At 39.2% G+C, this 10,546-nt stretch overlaps 1 protein-coding gene across 7 annotated transcripts in view; it reads left to right on the forward strand.

Annotated features, from left to right (window-relative positions):
• ZBTB20 (zinc finger and BTB domain containing 20) overlaps positions 1–10,546 on the forward strand; it is a 397,155-nt gene that overhangs the window by 35,039 nt on the left and 351,570 nt on the right. For 6 of the 7 annotated variants that reach the window (XR_795317.3, XR_002118321.2, XM_031556022.1 and 3 more), the window contains one exon: positions 4,857–4,978. The gene's annotated coding sequence lies outside the window, so the exon portion shown is untranslated. Of the gene's footprint in view, positions 1–4,856; positions 4,979–9,991; positions 10,092–10,546 lie in introns of all 7 variants that reach the window. The other variant, XM_031556020.1, reaches the window with a different exon arrangement.

Raw genomic sequence — 10,546 nt, forward strand, 5'->3', positions numbered from 1 at the left:
AATTAACAAATACAAAAAAAAACCACATGCAAAGACTGAACGTGCAAGCAGCTGTCAGGATTTCTTGGTACCTTTTACAGCAAGGCAGAACAGGAAAGCTTCTTCCACTCTTACAGTTGTCTTGAAAATAAATATAATTTTAGGTCAGTAGCTATTGATAGTTGATATCTTATTCCCAGAACACTTTATTTCATGTACTAATACTTACGTTACTGTTGTAGGCACTAAATAATTGTGAATTCTATATAAGTACAAATAGTACAAGAAAATAAACAGTATTTATGTTCATATGAAATCTGTATAGCAAGGATGAAAAGTGTTTAATATTTTTTCTTTCCCCAGCCTACTAACATCCCAGACACATGAGTTACAAAGTAAATAGTATTTACAGTGCTGAACTATCTTTTCTTATATCTTTAATTTTAAGTTTTTAGTTTAGAGACTGTACATCCTTTACTTGGATACAGTTAGCTGATCAATTTTATGTGAAGGATGCTTGCTTTTTGTGCTCATGGCGTAGAGCACTTTCAAAACTAAGATATATTAGTGACTAGCACAGTTGGATGACAGAAAGGACAACAAAGGAAGTTAATAAATTGATAATGAAGTGGGATTATAGAGGATTGAGCATGGATATTAGAACTATTCCAGACTTAGTTCTTAATCACTATTACTCTGCTTTGATTCTGTCTATTGGCTTTCTAATGGCACCACCCTGAAATGTATTGTTGAGTTTTTGGAAAAAGACCACTCGACTTGTCACTTATTGGCAAGCATGTCTGCATCCTTGACAGAGGCCAGTGGGTTAAATGGATGACAGAGACAAGATTCTTCTGTTAGCCATGTGGTTGGTCCCTTTGGAAGACACTTAAAATAAGTTGACAAAAATATTTTGAAGCTTGCAGTACCCTGTCTGATCTATGTACAAAGATTTTGTTTTCTGGGCTTGTCATTCCATCAGCGAACTCCTACAAAATCAAACAATCAGTGACGGATTTAACACTGAATTGAATATAGAAACTAACATATCATGATTCTGACTAACAAATAAAATCATGTAAGATAAAGTAATTTCAAGTACAGACAAAGAAGTGCTTGGGAACAGAGAATCGGCTCTTTATCTCAGTGACTATTTTTGAGAAGGAATCCTAGCCTGTATCTCTCAGTAATGTCAACCAAGCAGGTTCTTGCCAGAAGAGTGAACTGTAGTGTATGCTGCACACAGCTCCTGGGCACTTCCCAGAGCTTCGTTCTCCCCATACGCTGTGCTTGACGACTGGACAGAAGGCTGTGCTGAGCTTAATTTTATTGTTCTGTTGTTCTCCATCTATTTGCAATGCACATAATCAGGAATTCAGCTATGTCCCAGGAAACTTGTTTAACCTAATGATAGCAAATGGCAATGGGTGTTCCTTACTTGGGACGACAGTGCCAACATTTCTGCTTAATTGGGACGCATTTGGCTGGTTCCAGCACTTCAAGTGGTTTTTAAACAGGTGTGTAATGGGTGCTGAATTCTGGAGCCTGCCTTTTTAATATGGAAGTTGCCAAATAAAGATCAACAGAAATAAAGATATCTATTGCAGGATAAATATTTTTCTTTGTGTATTTATTCAGCATAATCTTTACCTTAACTTGAGTCACAGGTGAATGGAGAGGTGTTCCTTCTCATAATTGAGAAAGTCCGTTAAAGAGACCAACAGGATGTCTAACAAGGTGTCCTAATTAAAATTACCCTGTAATTTGAGCAAAACATTCATTTATATGTAGCTAAGGTTGACCTAAAACCTATCTAAATCAGGAAGATGATTATACACTTTTTCCCACTGAAAATGAAACTTAGCATTCTGACACTAAACAGCACGATTCTGTTATTATATTCAAGAGTAAGGGCTTTCTCTTCAGTGTTTTTTTAAAAAAAAATCTTTTACGAAAATTTAAAAATGAGTTTCTCTCCTACCCCCTCACTTCGATAGCGTTCATTTGTGGTTGCATTTCTGCAGTGTTTTGAAAGCAGTCCCGGTGCGTGCTGCAAGCCAATCTGAAACCTTTGGTCGTGGTTAGTGTGCTGGTGAACTAATAAGCAACTGAGATAGCAGCTGCTTAGCAGGACTGATTGGCTCAGGCTCGACTTCACTATCTGCGACTACGCAGTTTGTGACTGGCTTGGTTTGCAAGCTGAGTAATTTTGTTATCTTGGGGAGTGTGGGCCTGCATACATAATCTGCGCTGCGTACAGGACTGGATAGATTTTAGTTATGTATATAAAAATGACCTATTCATGCTCTAGCTATCATGTTTTAAAATACTGATGAGGCAAATTGTATTTAATATAATTTATCAAATCAAAGTGAATGCTTGAAAGAATTTGCTAGCTTCAGAAATATTGTTTGTATTTAGATGGGAATTCTCAGCATCTTTAACTTGACAGAATTGTACAAGCTGCAACTTGTTGCTACCCAGGCACAAGCTGGTGGAATTCTTTGTGCTGTACTTCTGTTTCTCCCCATTTTCTACACAGGCTGGGAAGGGGGAGGATTTTCAAAAACATTTGGCACGGGTCTGAATGTGCTGCTGATAGATTCAACTAGAACTATTTCCCCATAATTCTAGTGGAAAGAGAATCATGCTATTGCTCCTTTTTGATAATCCCACCCATGAGATCTAATGCAAAATGTAAGGAGACAGCTATGGCTGTTGAGCTGATGACTGTCCACTAACTCTTTTAATTTTCTGAGTTACTGTGACTTCCAGTTACAATGAATCATCTGTAATTGTTAACTGGCTAGTGATCCTGTTCATTAGTGACTCCTTCTCCTGAAGAAATTGTAGATGATGGTGCTGGGTGATTATTTACTGCCATAGGATCTCCCTAGTGTAGAGATTAAATGCTCCAAATTGTCTGTTACCCTTAGTGCAAGCAAACTAAAGGAAGAGATTTGGTCTGCAGTGTCTTCTGTATTCATCTGAAACCCAGAGTTACCTGCAACTTCCTGCACGACTGCTAGAGCAGAGTGACTTTGGAAATGGTGGTGGTTAGAAAGCTTAGATTCCACTCTGGCCAGAATTAATGCATGTACTCTGGGAAAAAAATAGCGAAAGGGATACTTAATATCATAACTGCAGAGATGTAAAAGAAAAGTTCTGCTCTTTATTTCCAAATGTATTTTCTGAAGTCCTTGAAGGATTTTCAGGAGCTTCTGAATGTCCTGGTAACAGTGGTTCTTAATCGTGCGCTTTATCATTTGCCTTCGGCAAGAAAGCTCCATTCTTTCCTTTTCAATGTGGGACCTTGCCTTATTGCCTCAGGGAAGCATTACTGTAATGCATGTCACTTGAGGCTAATTCAATCTGCCACTTGGAAATTGCCCCTGGTGCAGATTGTAGCAGTGCACCATTATCTCAAGCTATTTTTCATCAAAGCAGAGTATGTCTGTTCTGCATGATCTGTATAGCCCGTCAGTTTATTTTAGGTTAGCATGTGAGGTGATGGCTTTTCTTTAAACCTGTAAAACCATGATTGCTTTGGTTTCCAGCGATGTGATAGGAACCTTTCTTTTTACCAGAGCAGTCCGAGACATCTCAAGATGTAGGTTCATGGAAACTTAAATTGACTGATGCTGAAGCCTCTCTGTTGCTGTCCCTTCACGTGTACATTTTTGCAAGCTCCTTAGCTCTAACCCCAGAATTTTGTGACTGGAAGTTGATTTGTCTGAAAAAAAAATAAAAGAAAGAAAGAAAAAAAGAAATTTCATTCAGGTGAAAGTTCCCTGGACCAGAAAATTATCTGATTCTGCTCAAGGATGGGGTCAGGCACGTGTGTTGGAGGAAAGAGGCAAGAGAAGGGTAGGATTGTTGCAGCAATTTAAATTAACTTAAATTGCAGTTGGTATGATACTGGAAATAGTAACCTAATGGTGTCAGCAGCATAAGCTGTAAATACGGTATGTGACAGCTAAATGAACTTTGGCTTTGAAATTTACTTTCTTCGCTGTTTGCTAAAACCTGCCTTTTGGTATGCATGACAAACTCTGAAGATGACACCTCAACCTTTCTATCCTTGAAAAAGGGAACATATGAAGGCTTGATTAATTTCTTTTATGAGGTTTGGTTGCTATACACCATTAGAAGCTGAACAGACAGGAGGGGGAAAAAAAGGGAAGAAAACATTTTTGTAAGCAGTAGGGAATTCTCCCCTTTCAAAAACAGCTACAACTTCATTAACATTTCAACCAGCTTTAAATTAAAATTTGTGTCTGCAAGTAATCTATAATGTATTTTGAGTGCCAGTGAGGTACATCAGGGAAGCGCCAGCACAAGTTTCCTCTAGGTACAGCTTGCAGTGCAGATCTCCTGCCAGTGTTCCTGTGCAGCGAGGCCTGTGAGAGAAGGCCTGTCACCCCAACCCTGGGCCCACTGCCTGGCCTGCACAGCCAATGTGGCTGGGGTGAGCAGAACCGAGCAGATGATTGCTGAATGCAAAATACCACACCTTGGGTGGTATCACAATGGGGTGATGAAGCTAAGCAGCTCCGCTACGCAGAAAGCAACAAATGGCAGGCGGTTCTGCATCTCTAGGTTTTGCACATTTGATGGGATATGGGGATGTGCAGCATGCAGCTTGCAATCCTACTTCTTTTTTTTCTTGCAGCGCTTTTGTGTCATTTCCACAGGGATTAGAACTGCAGCCATTCTCTGCAGTTGGTTCTCCAACTGCAAAGTCTTTGGAGAAAAAGCTTTTGCTGATGTATCGTGCTTTTGATGGGCTTGTATTGCAGCTTCTGCCAAGTGTTTCTAAAACTTTTTGTCTTTTGCATTTGTGAGATCTTAAAGATCCTTTTCTCCTCTTCTCGTAGGGAACTAGAGGGCTTGACACATCCCTTGCATCTTCCATTTACTCTGACCACAGTCCCTCCCTGTTCTCACAAGTGGAGCTAAGCCCTGCTTCCCTTCTTCTTGATTCCCAGACAGCTACATGGTAAGTTTTCATTATCCTTGTACTTGTTGCCACAAGGTAAAATTCTGGCAGACTCACTCTAAAATCCATTAGCACTGGGCATTGAGGGCAGACTACTTCATGCCCATCAGTGATCATTCAGTCCTGTTCCAGGCTGACTGTAAGGAAAGGAAGATAGTATTGAATTAGCATTGGAGCTGAACTTCAGCAGAGATTGTTATAGGAATAAAATATGAAGTAAAATATGTGACAGAATTAAATCCATCAGTTCTAATAAAGGAAACAGAAGAAAGCAAAGAAATCTTGGACCCTTAAATCCCATTAACCAGGCCAGAGAGAGAATGTGTTAAAAGAGAGCTGTGCTGTATCTTTTTTCATTGTTTGATGAAATAATCTTTTCTCACCCTTTAAGTGGTGTGTTTAAAAATCCTGGTATTTCTGAAACAAAGAGAATACACAGCCACCGAGCTAGCTGGTTTTTATACCTTCCTTTTCTGAGTATTGTCCTTCAGTACAATACAGAGCCATTTCTTTGTTCTCACAAGCTAGCAGTTAAATTGTATGTAAATGTATGCAAATTAGATGCTGTCTAATAAAGAGAGTCATTAGATGGAAGAAATATTTAGTTTAGGGGGTAAAAAGAAAGAAAAGAAAGCAGGTGTATTTTGCAATAGAAAATGTAAGATTGCAAAACCCCCTCAAACTTTGGGTGAAGGCTTTTTGTAAAACCATTAAAACATTTTCTAAGACTTGCCCTATTCTTGGTCCTTTCTTCTATGCATTTTTATGTGCGTATGTGTGTATACTTCTGCGGCCCTTTCCACAGAACTCACATGGCTGTGCTGTGTGTATATGTACGTATTTGAAATGATATGTAAATACTGTATTCATAAATAATGTTTATGATGACTTTAAACCATATAGCTATGAATTTACATGCATGTACTTTGTGTTAAGGTGTGTTTTTGATTTCTGAGTCTACACAGGTGGAATCCATGTGGTAAATTTTACTCTCATGGATTGATTTATTCATTATATGCCTTGGCTGAGTACATTATGCTCCCTAAATCATCTACATCAATTTTATAAACTGCTCTTTTTTTTTTTTTTTCTCTTCACTTTGTTCACTGAACCTCAATGTTGGGTATGTCTCCAGTCTTTTGCTGGAATTTTCTACCAAGTAATTCCTTTTTAGATAGGGACCTGATTCAAGCCTGAAGTAGAGTGACTTTTCTGATTGTGACAAAGCTGCAGCCTGGAGCATTAAAGTGCTCGGAACATGTCCTCAAAGGCTGGAGATCCCACGCCTATGGGTGGAGCACTCAGCATCCATCTATGCTCTGAAAGATTTAAAATTGATGAACCTTACATTCTTGCCACTTCTAAGGAGAAAATAATTAAGACTTTAATCTACATGCCTTAGGTTCTGTAGTTCTGATCTGTCAGTCTGTCCGGAGAGAGTAGCGTACATAGATGACATGGCTCAAATATTATGAAGTCATTACTGTTTTTTGTTTCTGATGGTCAATTGTAATGATTCAGAGTGGGGAGCCAATACCTGTACTTTGGGCATATTTTTTCAGTTGCATTTTTGCAAGTCTGGAAGCCTAAAGACATATATGTATATGTGTATAAAATGTAAGTATATAAAAATAATGTTGTTTAAATATTTACATATAAAGCCAAGAGATTGGCTTCCTTCCCAGAATTACTGGAACTACCTTCCCCAGGAACATTTGGACTTGAAAAATCTCTACAGAAACACTTTTCTTCAAAAACTAAACAATTTGTGAAATGAGGGACTAGCTCTGCACCCTTAGCTGTTCGTATTGGTTCTGTTGTTTGGGGTTATGGAATGAGAGAGGGGAGAGACTCCTCTGCATGAGCAATACACTTCCAGTTAATTATGACAAGATGCTCTTTTATTGCTCTTTCCATCCAGTTTCTTATTGATTTATTTTATGAGAGAATATTTATGAAAAAAAATGTAGCTCAGTGGGGATTTTTTTTCACTGTTCTAGAACAGGTCTATGCAGTAGAGTGCATCTGGGCCACATTTAGTCCAGAGGCAGCAGTTCCTGTCCAAGCAGCTGCAGTGCAGATGAACTAATCACTCAAAGCTTTACTCTCTGTTTACCCCTTGTCCAAATTGTATTTTGTTGAGCTACCAGCAGAGAAACCACATTGTGAGTCTTCTGCCTGATGTGGAAGACAACATCATTGTAAGGATACTGTGGAAGACTGGCAATGAATATTTCACATATAGAAGAAGGATACCTTCATTCTGTTCAAGTTATTCTTGAATATGCATGTTATTCTTGGAGGAAAATACCTCAGATAGGAGGAGATGTAAGGTGAGGATGGGAGTGCTAGAAGAGTCTGAGTTTTAATATGAGGATGCTAGAGAAAGATAAAGTTAATAAAGTATGTCAAGACACAGGGCATAGTGGTGAGAGAGAGGTATGAGATAGCATCAGCAAACAGAAAATGTTAACGATTTGCTCACTTGGGACAGTGCTGTTCTAGGTTGTCTGGAGGCAACCTAGAGCTGAGTCACTAGTAATGCAGACATTTAACATAGATGTTTTCACACAGTTTGCAGTTTATACGTGTGACTTCAGCTACCTCTCAGAATCTGAAAACCTGTATTCTGAGACACTAACCAGGGATATTCCTACTGAAGGCAGGACAAGCTAGTTGTCAAAGACAGTACTTTGTCTCCCAGAAGTAGATTCCTCAAGAAGAACTCAGAACACCTAGGCAGACAAGAACATGATCATACAGGGGAAGAACAATGCAGGATTAGGTGCAGCAGTATGATTAACTCCATGTTCCTCTCCAGACCTCCTCTGTTCAATGACTGTGTACTTCTGAGGATAGACGTCTCTACCTTGCCCATCTTGAGAGTAAGGGTAATACAGCTTTCTACATTCAAAATATATTGTGGGGATATATGGTATCCTGAGACATGTTACAAAGGGTGCAGCCAGCACTTTGAGGGAGATGATCTTCGCCCTCTACTCTGCTCTGGTGAGACCACATCTGGATTTATGTGTCCAGTTCAAAAAGGACAGAGATCTCCTAGAAACAGTCCAGTGGAGGGTAACAAAGATGATTAAGGGCCTGGAGCATCTCCCAGGAAGATGTGAGGAAGGGATGAGACACCTAGGACTCTTCAGACTGGAGAAGGGAAGACAGGAAGGGGATCTCGTTATCTACAGTGAGGGAGTCAAGACAGTAGGAGTGGACTTTTCAGTGGCAAGCAGCAACAGGCACAAAGTGGGACACAGGAAGTTCCATACAAGCACAAGGAAGAACTTTACTGTCAGAGTGGCGGAGCACTGCATGGGCTGCTCAGAGAGATGTTGGAGTCTCCTTCCGTGGAGATATTCAGGACCTGTCTGGACGCCTTCCTGTGCATCCTGCCATAGGAAATTCTGCTTTAGCAGGGGGTCTGGATTCTATGATCCCTTTGAACCCCTGAAATTCTGTGGTCTTCCTATTATATGTCTTCAGCAGTAGCACAGAGAGCTACAAGGAATCTGAAGTCATAATGTGGAACAACCAGTATTTTCACTGATGATCTGAAAATAAATGATAATTTTTTAACTTGTATTCCTCAAGAGCTTGTGCCTACTTAAAAAAAAAAAAAAAAAAAGTTGTAAGAAATAATTTATGCCACAGTAAACTATTCCTATAGCTAACGAACAGGCAATGGGACTAGCAGCTTTTGCTATTACCTACTGCTTATTATTGTTATTATTATTATTTCTTTTTAATTATGCAAAGTGCTAATCAGTTTGATTATGCACAGTGCTAATCAGGTTAATTATGCAAAGTGCTAATCAGTTGTTCTCTAAGCACATGAGGAGAGCAGAGGTGCTGGCAGTGAATGGTGGTTCTAGATGGGGGTAGTCACGGCAGTCATTCCTTATTAAAAGAGTAGGTGAGATGACAGGGGTTTTTGCTTCCATTAAAAAATAAATAAAAAGAAGATAAAAGCAATGAGAGTGATAGTTCTGGTGGAGTAATGTCTTCTTTCACAGCAAGGCAGACTTTTATTCCAAGCTGGCTCATGCTGTTGGATAATTTCTGCTGGAGTTCGAGTGCACTGATTTGGGCAAATATATTGCAGAGGGGTCTTGTAATGGGTGGGATACAAGTACCCCCACTAGAGAAATTGAGATGCAAAACCAGAAAACCACAAATTAGAGGACTTCTTCAATCTAATGAGCACTCAACTTTTAGGAACTGGTAACTAGAACATCAATAATGTAACATGGATGGCACTTCTTCATGTATATGTAGGGTTGAATGTGTGAGTATTCATGTACTGCATGAACATTCAAATTGTATGTCAGTATAATACCTTTACAAACCGTGGGAACGTAGGGTGCCTTATCATTGGAAGTGTATGTTAAGCTGCCTTTGCTCTTTCTCCTTAGTGCTAAATTATAAATTAAAATTTTGTGTTCCAGTGAAATTGGATCTCTTCTCAATAAGCTGTGTTCTTCTGACAATTACTGAAGATTCAGTGTGCCCATTTTGCTGTGCTCAGTGTCTAATATCTAGCCAGTATTCCTTATTTGATTATGTTTCACTGTTGGTGTGGGATACATCAGCACCACTTTTTACAGTTAGTAATGGAGATCACATTCCCAGAGCAGAAAGCTACTCGCTCATAAAAAGTTGTGGGTAAAGGATCGTAAGCGATGATTTTGAAGTCATTAAGAGAAAAGATTAGTCTTCTGTAAGGCCTAAGTAGAAGGTTATTGTATCAAATGCAAAATAAGTTTTCCTTGAAAAAGAAATCATTGTGGATGGTTAGCTAAGGGAAGTCATGGAACAATTTGAAGTATATTTAAGGTAAGAGGTGAAGCATTAATATAGCTTAAACCAAAGCCTAAAAACTAATAATATTGCCTTCTTGGCATTGTGACTACTCCATGAGACAGAAGACACTCAACACAAGTTTACTTCCAAGTGTATGGGCACAATTGCTCATCTGTTTTCATAAGTTTATTCTGATTTTAGACAGCTAAACCAATGGTCTGCTCTCAAGTCCAGTGCCCTATAGTTGGAATAGAAGAGTGTGTGATCTGAGCGCTCAAAGAGCACAGAAGAGCACAAGAAGGTAAGGTCTCAAATCTGCAGATGCTTTTCTCTCTGATCAGAATCCTCTGAAGCTAATGCAAAGCTCTGCATACACTAACAGTGAATCAGTTTGCTATTACTCAAGATGCTGCTCTAGAAGAGCTCAGCCTGTTAGCCTCAAATCTGGATTTGATGTGTAGTAGCCCAGACTGCAAATGGTTTCCATAGAATCACTATTCTGCTTTCATTTGTTGTCAGTGGCCCTGTTTCTGTTTACTTTTTCAGTACACTCTACTCCTCCCTCATCAGCTCTATGATGAGACACAATGGGAGAGTGTGTACTGTCAACCGTAGTTGGGGAAAAAAATTCTAGCTTCTTCATGTGATCCCTTGGCATCATACAGCCTTCCATGAGGCAGATCCTTGCTTTGATTGCTGTACCCACAGAAATGCACAGTTGCACACAGATTTTTTTTTAATTTTTTTTTTTATTAT

This window comes from Meleagris gallopavo, chromosome 1 (genome assembly GCF_000146605.3).
Source record: "Meleagris gallopavo isolate NT-WF06-2002-E0010 breed Aviagen turkey brand Nicholas breeding stock chromosome 1, Turkey_5.1, whole genome shotgun sequence".
In the NCBI taxonomy this organism is placed as follows: Eukaryota; Metazoa; Chordata; class Aves; order Galliformes; family Phasianidae; genus Meleagris; species Meleagris gallopavo.